Here is a 15,570-nt window from a genome sequence, read left to right on the forward strand (position 1 = left end):
TTTTCGTAGACAAAAATCAACTACGTAGCTACGAATATCAAGCGAACAAAACTCACCAGCTACAACTCTAGCCAAATCGTAGTGAGTTTGGTTTTTATGATTTTTGCGTTACATCCGAACCTGGCCCGAAACTACCGTCACTGCTGGTAGCAGTAGCTTCGTGTCATCGGTGAAGGGTAAAGACTCTTTACTAAAGAGAGATAGCAAACTAAACTTTTTAGGTCTAAGGCCGACGACATAGTACAAGCGATTCGATGCGATAGTAATTGGCAAAGCGAAATGAAGCGGCAAGAAAAGCAACCTATGACATACTGAAAGCCTTTTTGAAAACATTACAGTCTCGCGCGCAGTGCAAAATATTTGTTCAAATTTGTTTCAATTCAGCATGGATTCATCCGATGAGGAATATTTCGCTTCCTTAAGCACGATTAATTTCGTAATAAATAACGAAAGAGAGTTTGCAGTTCAGCTGATCAATCGAAATAAGAGGCGAGATGGGGAGTTCTTCTGATTGTAAGAAGATCTTCGTAAATATCCAGAGATGTTTCGGTCTTACACAAGAATCATTTCACATTCGATCTTATTTTGAATCTAGTGACAAACAAGATAATCAGTCCACTTGCGTTCGCAGGCGTCAAAACACAACACGAACAGCTCTATCGCTTTGCTGAACGCTGCACATCTCTTCGCATCGCTTTCATGGAGGGAGCTTTCACGCAAGCGCTTCGCTTATTGCCAACGCATCGAATCGCTTTGAATCGCTTCTACTATGTTGTTGGCATAAAAAAACGATTACTTAAAATATTTTAAAAAAAGTTCTTGATCTAATCCAGAAGAAATTCTGAGAAATGTTCCAGGATCAATCTAACTTGGAATTTACTGGTTATTTGGTTTTTACTTTAAAAAATAGATCTTATAGTACGTTCAGACTACAGAGTTATAACATGTTATAGCGCTATCTTGATGGTGGTTTCTGTGTTGCAATTATTTGACAACCGTTATAACATGTTATAACTCTCCAGTCTGGACAGCGTTTTATATGAATATCTTAATATTCAAAATGCTGAACTTGTTATCATTGCTAATTTAAAATAAATCAAATGGCTAACACTTCTTAGCATTTTTGGGCTCTTGCAGTTTTTAAATTTTGAAAATACTGGACTCAAACAATTTTTGGAAACTCTAGGGCACTGGGAATTTTTTAGATCTGAGATTTAAAACAATTTCCGATATTTACAAATTTATACACATTTAAAATTTCAGGCTTGAAGAATTTTCATTCAAGACACCGAGACAATGAAATGATTTTTAATGTGATCACTTCATCACTATTTTAAAACCTGGTTTTACCCTTGCTCAGAATAACCATTTTTTTTAGATGTTGCTTAAAATATGAAACCAAAATCTACTTCAATCTCCAAGTGTCTTCAAAATATCTGCGGAAAATAAAAGTCTTCAAATCTGACATCCCTGACTCAGGGCGATAGTGCCACATAGTGCAAGATAATTGATCAAATATCATTCATATTAAATCAATTGTCATTACATTGAACTGCATTTTTTGGGGACATTGTGGCCAATGACCAAAACCAGTTCGCGTTTGGCTTTCAATGCTGGCAGTTCAGCTCGTGCCGTGCTCTGAGTGTGTGCATTTTTGTCTTCGCTTTGCTTGCTGCGTGTTGGCGTTCCCGGACGAACGGCGCTTGTCGAATGTTGTCATCGTCCGATGCCAATTATACAAAGTCTGGCCCAACCGGCTTATTGGTATTAGTGAAATATGGAAAAGTTTAGTGGTGTTCGTATTCCATCACAATGTTTATCCTTTTACACGAAACAGCTGTTTTTGACGTAGGACTACGTCTTTGATTTCTATATGGGGGTACACTTTGTGAAAACCGAAAATGGAACATGTAACAAATTAAGAAAGATTTTGAACGTTAATAACTCAGCTGCCCCTGGTCCAATTTCAATAATTTCATCACCAATCGATCAGAAATATGGCTACGCATCGATAGCAATCCGAATGTTGATTTTCAACAAGAAACTATTGAAAAACTGGTAAATGTCCAGCATTGTCCAAAAGCGTCGAATTAACTAACAAATCCACCAATTACCTACATGCATATGCTGCTTCCCCAGCACAGTCGTCAAGGAGTAGTAAGTAGACGAAACAAGTCGAAGCGGCATTCGCCTCCGATCCTCGGGCACGTGCGAATAGGGAGGATGGAATTGCGTAATATTTTGCACACACATCGCCATATTCAGAACCAAACGCAAATTCTTCAAGATAACCACCATCCGGTGTCTGGCTCACCGTGGCGGTGTCTGACGTATCTCCGGTTTGATTTACGAGGTGTGCTGAAGGTGTTCCTAAAAAATGAGATCCGTGATGCTGTCACCTACACTAAACACTCCAAGCGTAAGCGGCCATGGATGACATCTACGTTTTTGAAGTGACTGAGACGCACTCTGTTTGGTTTCGGAGGTTAAATCACAACCAACTTTGGAAACAAAAAGGTTCTTTTCAGGGCCACCAAGCTTATTACAGTAAAGAGTAGGAATAGAATTCATCTGCCTGTTTGTCCATATTCAGAACCAACGATCACACAAAATGCTCATGTAATCAAACTGGAAGCAGGGGTACAAATTATTTTGATCAACCTTGATCAACTTTGAATCGCCACGGCCGGATATTTTCGATGGAAGCAGCAACAATCTAGCATCTAATTTGACGAAGACGGCAGGAAACATTAAAACACAAATTTTGTGAGGCCGAGTTATTTACGAAAGAGAGTGTCGATGAAGAGAATCGTACTGAGCTCCAATGCTACCGACGCCAGGGAGGAAGCTCCCAGAGATGTTATGCCTTAGAACATGCCGGTGGCGCCGACTGAGATTGGACCCAGGCCTGCTGGGGTGAGAGGTAATCACGCTAACCACTGGCGCCGATATCTATCACGGCGAATGAGAACGACCCAAATTTGAGTTTAGTTATCTCAGAAATAAGAAACAAAGTGCAGGAACTCAGCGATGAGTAATTTGCCTCATGTTTTCCCAGGATTTTCCAGGGAAAAAAGCCCGAATTTGAGAATAGTAAAAATTGGATTCACTCAGTCTATTGGTACTGCTCCGAGACTGAAAAAATTTTTCGTCAATTTCCTCATTTTCTGTCAGATTTTTTAGGTTTTCCACAGGAAACCATGAGACAAATTTACTCATCGCTGAGTTCCTGCACTTTTGGCGATTATGAGTGAACTAAACTCAAATTTGGGTCGTTCTCATTCGCCGTGTACGCAAAAAGAAAATAGCCAGTGTCGCTACTTGATAGCAAACTACTCATAATGGGAGGAGTCTTTGTAGCTTTTATACCACTTGGTTGCACATCATTCTGCTTTAACCTGAAAAGATGTAGAGCAGCGCTGCTGTCTGGTATCAGCTAATTTTCGCTTCGGACGACGTGGTCAGCAATAGCAGCAGTAGGAAGGTGGTTAGTCCACTTTTCTATAACCTAACAAGCAACAATTGACTGGTCGTGGCAAAAGAGGTGCCAACCGTCATCGCAAATTCTTCGAGATAACCACCATCCGTCGTCTGGCTCGCCGTGGCGGTGTCTGACGTATCTCCGGTCTGATCTACGAGGTGTGTTGAAGGTGTTCCTGGAAAATGAGGTCCGTGTCCTCACTAAACACGCCAAAAGTAAGTGGCCATGGATGTTCTCTTCAATAAAACGGCCCTTTTCAGGGCCATCAAGCTTACTTCAGTAAAGAGTTCGAAGAGAATTCATCTGTGCTTGATTACTACAAATTGGGTACGCCTACAATTCTAAAACGGAAAGAGTTGATAAAATAAGTTCAACAATCCATCGTTGCTTATGCCTTTGTTGTCGTTTGGAACCAGTTTTGCGAGGTAGGTGACGATTGTGCGTATTTCTCGCGTAACTTTTGAAAAGGGCCTATTTATAGCCTGAACAATACGTAAAGAGCAAATTAAAACATTGAACGTCACGTGAAAGTGGAACTTAATGAAGGCCTAAGTACTTTTTCGTAGTTTTTAGTTTTCGGATTTGAAAAATCGTCGGTTACAGTGGCCTGCTTACTGAGCAGAAAAACGCGGTCCCAAGTCCTGGGACCGTGTATTTTGCGAAACTCGTTGTTGTCGTTGGTTCCGGGTTTGAATGGATACAAAAATTTGAGCAACGGTATTATGTGATATGAGGGGCTCGGTGACCTTAGAGCAACCGTTTTTGCTTACTGAGCAGAACACCATGAGTCTAATCTCAGGCCCATCCACATTCAAGATTCGTCAATCGTTTTATTTGTTAATATGACTACATGGTAATAACAGCAACTCGGTGATTAAAAAGGTGCTCGTCTGCCTAGTGGCAAACGTTTTTGCTTACTGAGCAGAAGACCGTGGGTTTAGTCCCAAGCTCCTTCGCGTTATATGATCGTTAGGACATCAATTCAGCTTATCGTTTACCAAAACGAACCCTGCTGCAAACCCAACCCTCTTATCCAACATCCCAGTGATTCCTCGTGGAAGTGCCGAGGTGTTCTCGGCTTCCATCAAAGCGAGTGTCATGTCAACACAATCCTTCCCATTCCTTTCTTGACCTGTGTTCGGGCGCGGCCGGCGCTGGTATTGCCTAATTTAAGATCACCAGTTTTTACACATTGAGGATGATTGCTAGTCCCAACCATCGTCTATTGGTTCTCTGTGTAATTACAGCTGATCTGGCAATAACAGAGTAGCAACCGTGGGCGGTCAATCAAGCTCAAGCTCAAGCTCAAGGATCTGTAGACCATGATTTAGACTTGTAGCATGCTTTAAAACCACTATAAAACTTGCAATGCTACTTGGGATCAGAGGCATGCAAAAACATTTTAAAAGATGATCCGTGATCTTCAGGGCTGTTAAGAAAATTGCCGGAGCAACAAAAAAAATAAAGAAGTCGCTAGAACTTTATGAAAATTGTTAAAACTTTCGGACGTTCCTAGAATTCCAGAAACAAATTCAGGAACTTCAAAGATGATATATAATCGATAGGGAAACTGTACGGAAGTCCAGAGAAGTTCAGGGAAATATAAAGGTTTCAAGGGAAGTACCAACAATCAATGCAAAACTAACGATTTTAAATTGGCTCACTACTTGACTAGCCTATTGGTCCCAAGCAAATCGATTAACGTACCCCATTCTAGTATAAATTCCAGTACTACACTATGTTTGTTTTGATTAGCTATGAAAGTTTGACAGATACAATGAGGGGTTCGTGGATTTTCCTATGTTTCGAGGGGTGAATCTTGGGACCGAAGATAGTACCAGAGCTGAGCCAAAAAGTTGAGCTCGTTTCTTCGGAACCTTCTGGTCTTAGAGTTACCTCCATGGGAATCAGAGTTTTTTTTCGAAAATTTCGGAAGAACTTCAAGCAGTTCCATTAATTTCATCAAAATTGTGTAGCTTTTAAGAAGTTCTAAGGGCTTCCAGTGAACTTCAAGGATGTCCAGAGAGTGTTAGAGAATCCTTACTACTTCAAGGAAGTCTAGAGAATTTCAAAAATGTTTTAGGACATTTGTGTGAACTTCAGCACAGTTCCAAGAAATACGTCTCAGATAGTTTTATGGTGAGCTGAATGCAGACAACTTTTACTCATATCTCAGTGTCAGTTTGAGAGAACCAAATTATATGTTCTGCAATATGGCTTGTAAGTATTTGTTTAGATATCAAGTTTACAGCAAAGCAACAATACACTTCAAAATGAATTCCAGTAAACCGCCAAAATCTGGACGTCCAAACAGAATGTGTTGATTGCACTTGTACTTGTCGCAATCAAGACTCTCCCTAAGAGCAGATATCAACTGATTCGTTGCCGTCGTCGTCACACGTAGCCCGCTCCGCCGCCACCGGTCCAGACCGGAAACTTTGTTTACCTAATTGAATGAAATAGCTTTTTCGACTCCGATTCAGTGCGCGGCAGTACAGAAGATAATAATATGATGCTACACACATATGCTACATTCCGTACCGAGTTGACTTTATTCAACCGGAGTCTGTCATTCCGCCGTCATTCAGGGTGTCTACTAAACTAAACCGTTTCACAATGGAGCAATAAATTGTGGTGGTACCAGCGACCGCCCGCGCAATGGCGCGCACTACTCCAACTACTGTCACTGTTATTATCCAACGACAAAGGATGGTCGTTCAGAGTTGAATGGATATTAAAAATAAACTCAGATAAGCTCTCAGTTTTATTTTCATCACTACAGCAGCGGAGTCAGCTGCTGTCTGCGCTGGCCACCATATTAGCACAAGTGTGTCTTGTTTATTGAATTAAGGATTTCTCGTTAACGACTTTGTTGCTGAGATTGTTATGACCATTATCAGGTAGTAGCATTCCAAAAGGTCACTGCCGACGACGACGACAAAAACGAAGACGTTCGAACGTGACATATTCAAAGATTTGCCACATTCCTCACAACCTTCGGGACGACAATATATGTCATCGATTGAATTTCTGCATTCTCAAGTGTAACTTGGTGCAAATACGAGAGCTTACAGAGAATTCCCACGTGCCGCCGCTGACGGACTGCAGAGGCACCACGTTTCCATACTCGTTCCCATTGTCTGTCCAGTCACCCCGTGATTTGATGTACTATTTATGAATGAAGAATGACTGGTCCAATTTGCGCTATAAGCTGAATTGAATTTTCCAAATTGCAATCTAAATTGATCGTTGAGAACACGTGTCACGTGTTTCGAAATGATGTAAATCAAACAAGACCTATCAAATCTCACTCACCGTTGGTAACTTCCAACGAGATCGTAAACAATTGCACAGGTTCACAGTTTTAACATTCAAAAGTAGATCCATTCGAATTGACAAGACTTTATAGACATTTGACGTCCAATTAGTCACATGATGCTAATTTTCGTCCGCTGGTCTTTTTCATCGTTGCTGTTATTGTTGTTGTTGTTGTTGTCGATGATGGCCATCGGTGATCATGCATTCAGTGACTGAAACTCGGTGGTGGTCCGCCGACGTACCTTCAAAGTCTTTCGCTTAAATTGGGCAGCTTTAAAACAACAGCTTACAGCGAAAAGTAAGACTGCAAGTGTTTCTGTTGTCTAGAGACCGATGAAATGACAGCATAATGCCATACGAACAAAAGTTTCCGAACCTAAAAATCAGAAAATTCATTTAGTTTTAGAAATTTTTTCCAGATTCCAGAATTCTTTCTCATATAATTATTTGGGAATTCACGCCAGAACTTTCCTGGAAATTTCTTTGGGATTTCCAAAGCATTCTTCAAGTATTCTTCGAAAATCCAAAATACCTTGGAAAGTCTCCATAAATGACTTGTAGTTCTCCCATAAGAAGTTGCTATAAATTATTTAAATATTAGGAAAATTTCACAGAATTAGATTCCCTAGAATTCTTCTCCGAATTATTTTGAAAGTGTCTTTAACTCGGTTCAGAATTTACAATTTTTCTAAAGCACAGCATGCGAATCCTGTTCAGATGGAAACAACTTACCGGACTGCGGAACAGTAAGCACTTTTTATAAAGTTCAAGTCAGAGGAGTCGATGCTGCATTGGGGTGCTTCGTTCTGCAAACAGTGTTTGCAATCGATAAGACCACTCTCCAGTTTAATTCATAACCTCGGAATATAATTTTCAGTAGCGGGGATGCATTTCAGGGTGGTTTTCTGTCACCGTCATCGAATATTTTCACGAAAGTCCATAAACCAAATGCTATTACACGGTATTACACGGCATTTTTTTTCAAGTGATCTATTATAAGTTTTTAGTTTAGTCGAGTACACTATGGAATCACATTTGGAATTGATATAACACCCCCAAAAATTAAAAAAAAAACCAATTTTGAGTAAGTGACTGTTCAATAAGTTCTCAGCCGATTTTTGGTTTTTAAATGGTTTTGAAAATAGATACACATTCAAAGAAAACTTACTGAAACTTATCGAGATTTTTCTTCTTAAATTAGATGTATATACAAACAAATAGCATTTTTCTAACGTTAGACACCATTAGGGTTACCAAAACATGACCCTACCCCCTCGCCATATTACTACTTGTCATCTATGCAATCCTGAGGCTTAGTTAAAATTTTTAGCTTAATCAGTCCTTTTTCCTGGTAAAGTAAATCGGTCGATTCAAGAACACCATGTGAAAAGGGCATACAAGTTTTCTGTAAACAAGCCTTCTTATGCCCGTTTCTCGGCACCAATACTCGAGTATTAGTACAAGGCACTGAAGAAGTCTGCACATTGTAGACGAAATACGCGTATCTGTCAAGGATAAGCAAATAAGGTAGTGGAATTAAATGGAAATTACTAATCCTCTCTCTTTATACAAGTATTCTACTAAGACGCCCACATTCATCAGGATTCTGAAGACTTTGAAAAAAGAAATCCTGAGATAAACTTCGGGAAAATTCTTCCCAAAACTCTAGTAAAGGTCTACGCACAACTTGAGGCAAAAGCGGCGACGGTAGTGTAGTGGTAAGCGCGATTGCAGCTCACTCCAAAAGGCTTGGGTTCAATCCCAGTCGGCTCCGTCGGGGTTTTCTGAGGCATACAATCTCTGATCACGCCTTCCTTCGGAAAGGAAGTAAAGCCGTTTGTCCCCGGTCCATGAGTTTATGGGTTGATAGGTAAGGTCCAGGTGTGGGAGCTGCCTTCCTGGCGTCGGTAGCATTCGTACTAAGTAAGAAAAACAAGATCGACTGAAAACAACTCAAGGGAAAAAAAAAACTTGAGGCCAGTTTTTCCCTTAAATGAAGGGAAGTCTTCACAGAATTTAAGAAAGGAGGGAAGGGAAATTTTTCTAAGAACTTTAGGGGTATTCTTCCCAGAATATCAAGCAAGTTCTTCCCAAAATTTCAGGAAATCTCTTGCCAAAACTTCAAAGAAGTTCTCCCCAGAACTTTAGGGATGTTCTTCGCAAAACTTCTGAAAACTCCTTCTCAGAACTGCAGAAAAGTTCTTCCCAGAACTCCAGGAAAGTTTTATCCAGAACTTCAGAGATGTTCTTCTCAAAACTTGAGGGAAGCTCTCTCCAGAACTTGAGAGAAATTCTTACCAGAACTTCAAAAAAGTCCTTCTCAGAATTTCAGAAATGCTCTTCCCAGAGCTCCAGCGAAGTTATTTCCACAACTTCAATGAAGTTCGTCGAAAAACTTTGTGAAAGTTTTTCTATGAATTTTAGAGACGTTCTTTTCAAAACTATAGGAAAGTTCGTCCTAGAGCTTTAAGGAAGTTTTTTCCAGAACTTCAGAGATGTTCTTCCCAAAAACATGAGGGAAGTTATAACTAGAACTATTCCCGGAACTTCGAAAAATTTCGTCTCATAAATTCAGATATGCTCTTCCCAGAACTCCAGGGAAATTTTATCCAGGACTTCAGAGATGTTCTTCCCAAAACTTGAGGGAAGTTCTCTCCAGAACTTGAGAGAAATTCTTACCAGAACTTCAAAAAAGTTCTTCTCAAAATTTCAGAAATGCTCTTCCCAGAGCTCCAGCGAAGTTATTTCCACAACTTCAATAAAGTTCGTTAAAAAACTTCGGGAAAGTTTTTCCATGAACTTTAGGGACGTTCTTTCCAAAACTATAGGAAAGTTCGTCCAAGAGCTTTAGGGAAGTTTTTTTTTCCAGAACTTCAGAGATGTTCTTCCCAAAAACATGAAGGAAGTTATAACTAGAACTATTCCCGGAACTTCGAAAAATTTCGTCTCATAACTTCAGATATGCTCTTCCCAGAACTCCAGGGAAGTTTTATCCAGAACTTCAAAGATGTTCTTCTCAAATCTTGAGGGAAGTTCTCTCCAGAACTTGAGAGAAATTCTTACCAGAACTTCAAAAAAGTCCTTCTCAGAATTTCAGAAATGCTCTTCCCAGAGCTCCAGCGAAGTTATTTCCACAACTTCAATAAAGTTCGCCGAAAAACTTCGGGAAAGTTTTTCCATGAACTTTAGGGACGTTCTTTCCAACACTATAGGAAAGTTCGTCCTAGAGCTTTAAGGAAGTTTTTTTTCCAGAACTTCAGAGATGTTCTTCCCAAAAACATGAGAGAAGTTATAGCTAGAACTATTCCCGGAATTTCATAAAAATTCTTCTCATAACTTCAGATATGCTCTTCCCAGAGCTCCAAGGAAGTTCTTTCCAGAACTTCAGTTACTGTTCAGCAAAATTTCTGAAAAGTCCTTCTCAGAACTGCAGAAAAGTTCTTCCCAGAACTCCAGGGAAATTTTATCCAGAACTTCAGATATGTTTTTCCCAAATGCTCTTCGGAAGTTATTTCCACAACTTCAATAAAGTTCGTCAAAAAACTTCGGGAAAGTTTTTCCATGGACTTTAGGGACGTTCTTTCCAAAACTATAGGAAAGTTCGTCCTAGAGCTTTAAGGAAGTTTTTTTTCCAGAACTTCAGAGATGTTCTTCCCAAAAACATGAGAGAAGTTATAGCTAGAACTATTCCCGGAATTTCATAAAAATTCTTCTCATAACTTCAGATATGCTCTTCCCAGAGCTCCAAGGAAGTTCTTTCCAGAACTTCAGTTACTGTTCAGCAAAATTTCTGAAAAGTCCTTCTCAGAACTGCAGAAAAGTTCTTCCCAGAACTCCAGGGAAATTTTATCCAGAACTTCAGATATGTTTTTCCCAAATGCTCTTCGGAAGTTATTTCCACAACTTCAATAAAGTTCGTCAAAAAACTTCGGGAAAGTTTTTCCATGGACTTTAGGGACGTTCTTTCCAAAACTATAGGAAAGTTCGTCCTAGAGCTTTAAGGAAGTTTTTTTCCAGAACTTCAGAGATGCTCTTCCCAAAAACATGAGAGAAGTTATAGCTAGAACTATTCCCGGAATTTCATAAAAATTCTTCTCATAACTTCAGATATGCTCTTCCCAGAGCTCCAAGGAAGTTCTTTCCAGAACTTCAGTTACTGTTCAGCAAAATTTCTGAAAAGTCCTTCTCAGAACTGCAGAAAAGTTCTTCCCAGAACTCCAGGGAAATTTTATCCAGAACTTCAGATATGTTTTTCCCAAATGCTCTTCGGAAGTTATTTCCACAACTTCAATAAAGTTCGTCAAAAAACTTCGGGAAAGTTTTTCCATGGACTTTAGGGACGTTCTTTCCAAAACTATAGGAAAGTTCGTCCTAGAGCTTTAAGGAAGTTTTTTCCAGAACTTCAGAGATGTTCTTCCCAAAAACATGAGGGAAGTTATAACTAGAACTATTCCCGGAACTTCGAAAAATTTCGTCTCATAAATTCAGATATGCTCTTCCCAGAACTCCAGGGAAATTTTATCCAGGACTTCAGAGATGTTCTTCCCAAAACTTGAGGGAAGTTCTCTCCAGAACTTGAGAGAAATTCTTACCAGAACTTCAAACAAGTTCTTCTCAAAATTTCAGAAATGCTCTTCCCAGAGCTCCAGCGAAGTTATTTCCACAACTTCAATAAAGTTCGTTAAAAAACTTCGGGAAAGTTTTTCCATGAACTTTAGGGACGTTCTTTCCAAAACTATAGGAAAGTTCGTCCAAGAGCTTTAGGGAAGTTTTTTTCTCCAGAAATTAATAAAAAATCATTCCATATCTTCTGGGAAGTTCTTCCCAAAACTTAAGGGAAGTTCTACCCAGACCTATAGGGAAGTTCTTTCTAGAACTTCAGAAAAGTTTTTCTCAGAACTGCAGTAAAATCTTCCCAGAAATTGAGGGAAGATTTTCTCAAAACTTCATGGAACTTGTCATCGACATCATGGCACGGAACTTTGAGACGATGGCGGAAACGTACATCAGACTGAAGGCTGAAGCTAGGCGGATTGGACTTGCCATCAACGCATCGAAGACAAAATACATGACAGGAAGAGGTTCTAGGGAAGACAATGTTAGTCTCCCACCCCGAGTTCAGATTGACGGTGACGAAATCGAGGTGGTCGATGAGTTCGTGTATTTGGGATCACTGGTGACCGCCGAAAATGATACCAGCAGAGAAATTCAAAGATGCATTATGGCAGGGAATCGTGCCTACTTTGCACTCCCGAGAACGCTCCGGGCGAATAAAATTCACCACGAAGTAGGCTATCTACAAGACGCTGATTAGACGGGTGGCCCTCTACAGCCACGAGACCGTGACTATGCTCGTGAAGGACAAAAGCGCCCTTGGTGTTTTTGAACGGAAGGTGTTGCGTACCATCTACGGTGGAGTGCAGATGGATGACGGAACGTGGAGGAGGCGAATGAACCACAAATTGCACCAGCTTGGGCGACTACGGTGGGCTGGGCACGTCGTAAGAATGCCGCACGACGACCCAGTGAAAATGGTTCTAGAAAGCGACCCAACAGGAACAAGAAGAAGAGGCGCGCAGCGGGCAAGGTGGATCGACCAAGTAGAAGGCGACTTGCGGACCCTTCGCAGACTACGAGGTTGGCGAAGTGTGGCCATGGATCGAGTAGAGTGGATACGACTTCTTCGGATAGCAAAGGACAACAAGGCCTTAGTCTGATTGGTAAGGTAAGGTATCCTACAGCAGTGATTGCCTCTCACCCCAGTAGGCTTGGGTTCAATCCCAGTCGGCGCTGCCGGGATGTTCTGAGGCATAAAATCTCTGATCACGCCTTCCTTCGGAAGGGAAGTAAAGGCGTTGGTCAGGCGTCAGTAGCTTTGGAACTCAGTACGGAAAACAAATCAAGGGGAAAAACAAGTGCATCCTAGAATTTAAGGAAATTTTTCCGACGACTTCAGGGATGTTCTTCCCAGAACTTTAGGGAAGTTCTTCCCAGAACATAAGGGAAGCTCATCCCAGAACTTGAGGAAAGTTCATCCCAGAACTTGAAGGAATTTCTTCTCAGAACTTTAGGGAAATTCTTCTCAAAACTTTAGGGAAGTTCTTCTCAGAACTTTAGAAAGCCAAGATTGAACCCAGGCCCTTTGAGGTGAGAGGCAATCACGCTCACTACTACACCACCGGCACTGCTCCTGTAAAATCTTCCCACAACTTGAGAGAAGTTTTTCTCAAAATTTCATGGAACTTCATCTCAGAACCTTAGGGAATTTCTTCCTTGAACTTAATGGATGTTCGTCCCAGTACTTTAGGGAAGTTCTTCCCAGAACCTCAGAAAAGTCCTTCCTAAGAGTTCAGGGAACTACTTCCCACAATTCCAGGGAAGTTCTTCCCAGAACTTGAGAAGAAGTGCATCCCAGAACTTTAAACACATTCTTTATGGAGCTCTAAGGATGTACTTGCTAGAACTTTAGAAAAACTTTCCCACGACTTCAGGGATGTTCTTCACAGAACATTAGGGCAGTTCTTCTCAGAACTTAAGGGAAGCTCATCTCAGAGATTGAGAAAAGTTCATCCCAGAACTTGAGGCAATTTATTCTCAAAACCTGAGGGAAGTTCATCTTAGAACTTCAGAAACCCAAGCACCACAAAACTGTGACAGGATCTTGCAACAACTTGATTAGGATTTAAATAAGTCACATGCAAGAAGCCTCAACCGTTTCGCGCCAAGTGTGCTGCTAGGGAAACTTCTTCGCAGAACTTCAGAAAAGCTCCTCCCAAAACTTCTTCCCGAAACTTTAAGAATGTTCTTCCCAGAATTTTAGGTAAGGTCTTCCCAGAACTTGAAGGGAGTTCTTCGCAGAAATTGAGAGAAGTACATCTTAGTACTCCAGGGAGCTTCTTCCCAATACTTCAGAGATGAACTTTTTTGAAGTTCTGGTAAGTTTTCGATGAACATTTCAAATGGTCCTAACTGCTTTGATCGATTCTCTTCACCGACCTTCTCTTTTCATAACCACTGCTATGCAAACAGATTTAGCGCTAATTCTACAACATTGTTTGATAGAGGAGTTTCTTATCTAGCGTCCAAAACGTCAAATACAACAGGGAAAGGTTTTGCAGCTGAGTTATTGATGAAAGAGAAATTCGATGAAGAGAATCGATCAATGCAGATAGGACCTTTTGAAATGTTTATCTAGAGTTTATCCACGAACTCTGGAAAAGTTCTTCGGTGAACTTCCGAAAAGTTCTTCCCAGAACTCCAGGAAAGTTCTTCCCAGAACTTTAGAAAAATTCAATTAATTTTAGGAAAAAATCTAAAACTTCTAAAAAGTGTTTCCAGAATTTCAACAGAGTTTCCACAAATTCTGAAAATTTCGCAGGAGAACCACAACGGTCTCGTAAAAACTTCTTCGTCATTTGCAGAACTTTTTAAAACTTGAATAAATTCTTCAAAATATAACAGAACAAAAGCAAATTTTATTCGAACTTCTGGAAGGTTTTGAAACATACAGAAAATTTGTATGCGCTCCAGAAAAATTCTGCTAGCTTTCGAGGAAAGTTTGAACAAGCTTCTACGGAAAGTCTGGACGAACTTCCGGAAACAGTCAGAAGACACACTTCCAAAAGAAGTGTGTCTTCTGTTTGGTATTTGAAGGACTATCCCACAGGAAATTGTAAGAATATTCCGAGGGAAGTTGATAGAGACTTTTGAGAAATGTCGGCTGCAATTTCTCGGCAATTCTAAAAGCAGGGGAAGCCAGAAGAAGCTTGCAGTATAAGTTGAGATAAACATACGGAAGCAAGTCTGAATGTACTTTCAGTGGACGTAGAAAACTACTTCTGGGAGAACTCAAAATAAAATTACAGTCGAAGCTGAACAAATTTACTGGTGAGAAAGGAAGCTAGAAGTACCCTCCTGAGATAGTTTGAATGATACTTCAGTAGAAGCCTGAATAATCTTCTGGAAGGATGTCAGAAGACAGATACTGCCTGGACGTGGAAGAGTTCTGGGAATTGCTGCAAGAAGGTTTGTGGAGAAATGTTCCAGAAAAATGGTAGATATCTTGGAGGGAAGTTAAAAGAAAGTACCAATAGAAAACGGAAGAATTTTACGGGTGAAGTAAAAAACATTCGATTGTAGACGAACAAAATTTCAGGGGAAGCCAGAAAAAATATGGGAGCACTTTCCATATTTGGTTTTGAAAGAAGTTTTCTGGAAAAGTAGGAGAAACTTCCAAGCGATTTAAAAAGAAACTTCAGTTAGAGAATAAAAAGAAAAGCTTCCTGGAAGCCTAGTTATTTCCTATCGATTGGTGTATTTGGATTTCAATTTCATCCATAAATGACAAAGTTATACGCGTTCACAACCTAACACCTTTTCGTGATGGTTGCAATTTTAGATTTTAGACTTATCCCTTGTACCTTCCCGTAGTCTACACTACGATTTGAAGCATAATCTCAACTGTAAAAATACAAGAAAAGCTCATACAAAGTAGAAAAATGCAAACGAAATGCCTAAATATGCAGAACATTGTTGAGCAACACCCCCGGCCTCTGAATAAACCACTACCTTCATAAATAACTGTTTCCATCATGGCACAGTACCAAGGTCGTCCAATTTGTCATAATTTCCAACATCAGCCGGAGGTTTTGGCAGCAAAACATGAACCGGCAGCGCAAACAATAGCTCAATTTAGTTGCTAATTCCGCGCGTGAAAAATTGCTGCGATATCAAGTCAACTTTTGCCACCAACTTGCAACGCGAAAATGTTT

At 40.3% G+C, this 15,570-nt stretch overlaps 1 protein-coding gene across 4 annotated transcripts in view; it reads right to left on the reverse strand.

Moving 5' to 3' along the window:
• mgl (megalin) overlaps positions 1 to 15,570 on the reverse strand; it is a 208,828-nt gene that overhangs the window by 86,158 nt on the left and 107,100 nt on the right. The window lies entirely within an intron of this gene.

Source organism: Ochlerotatus camptorhynchus, unplaced genomic scaffold, assembly GCF_037179485.1.
Source record: "Ochlerotatus camptorhynchus isolate MF236.1 unplaced genomic scaffold, CSIRO-AGI_Acam_v1.1 ptg000313l, whole genome shotgun sequence".
Taxonomy (NCBI): domain Eukaryota; kingdom Metazoa; phylum Arthropoda; class Insecta; order Diptera; family Culicidae; genus Ochlerotatus; species Ochlerotatus camptorhynchus.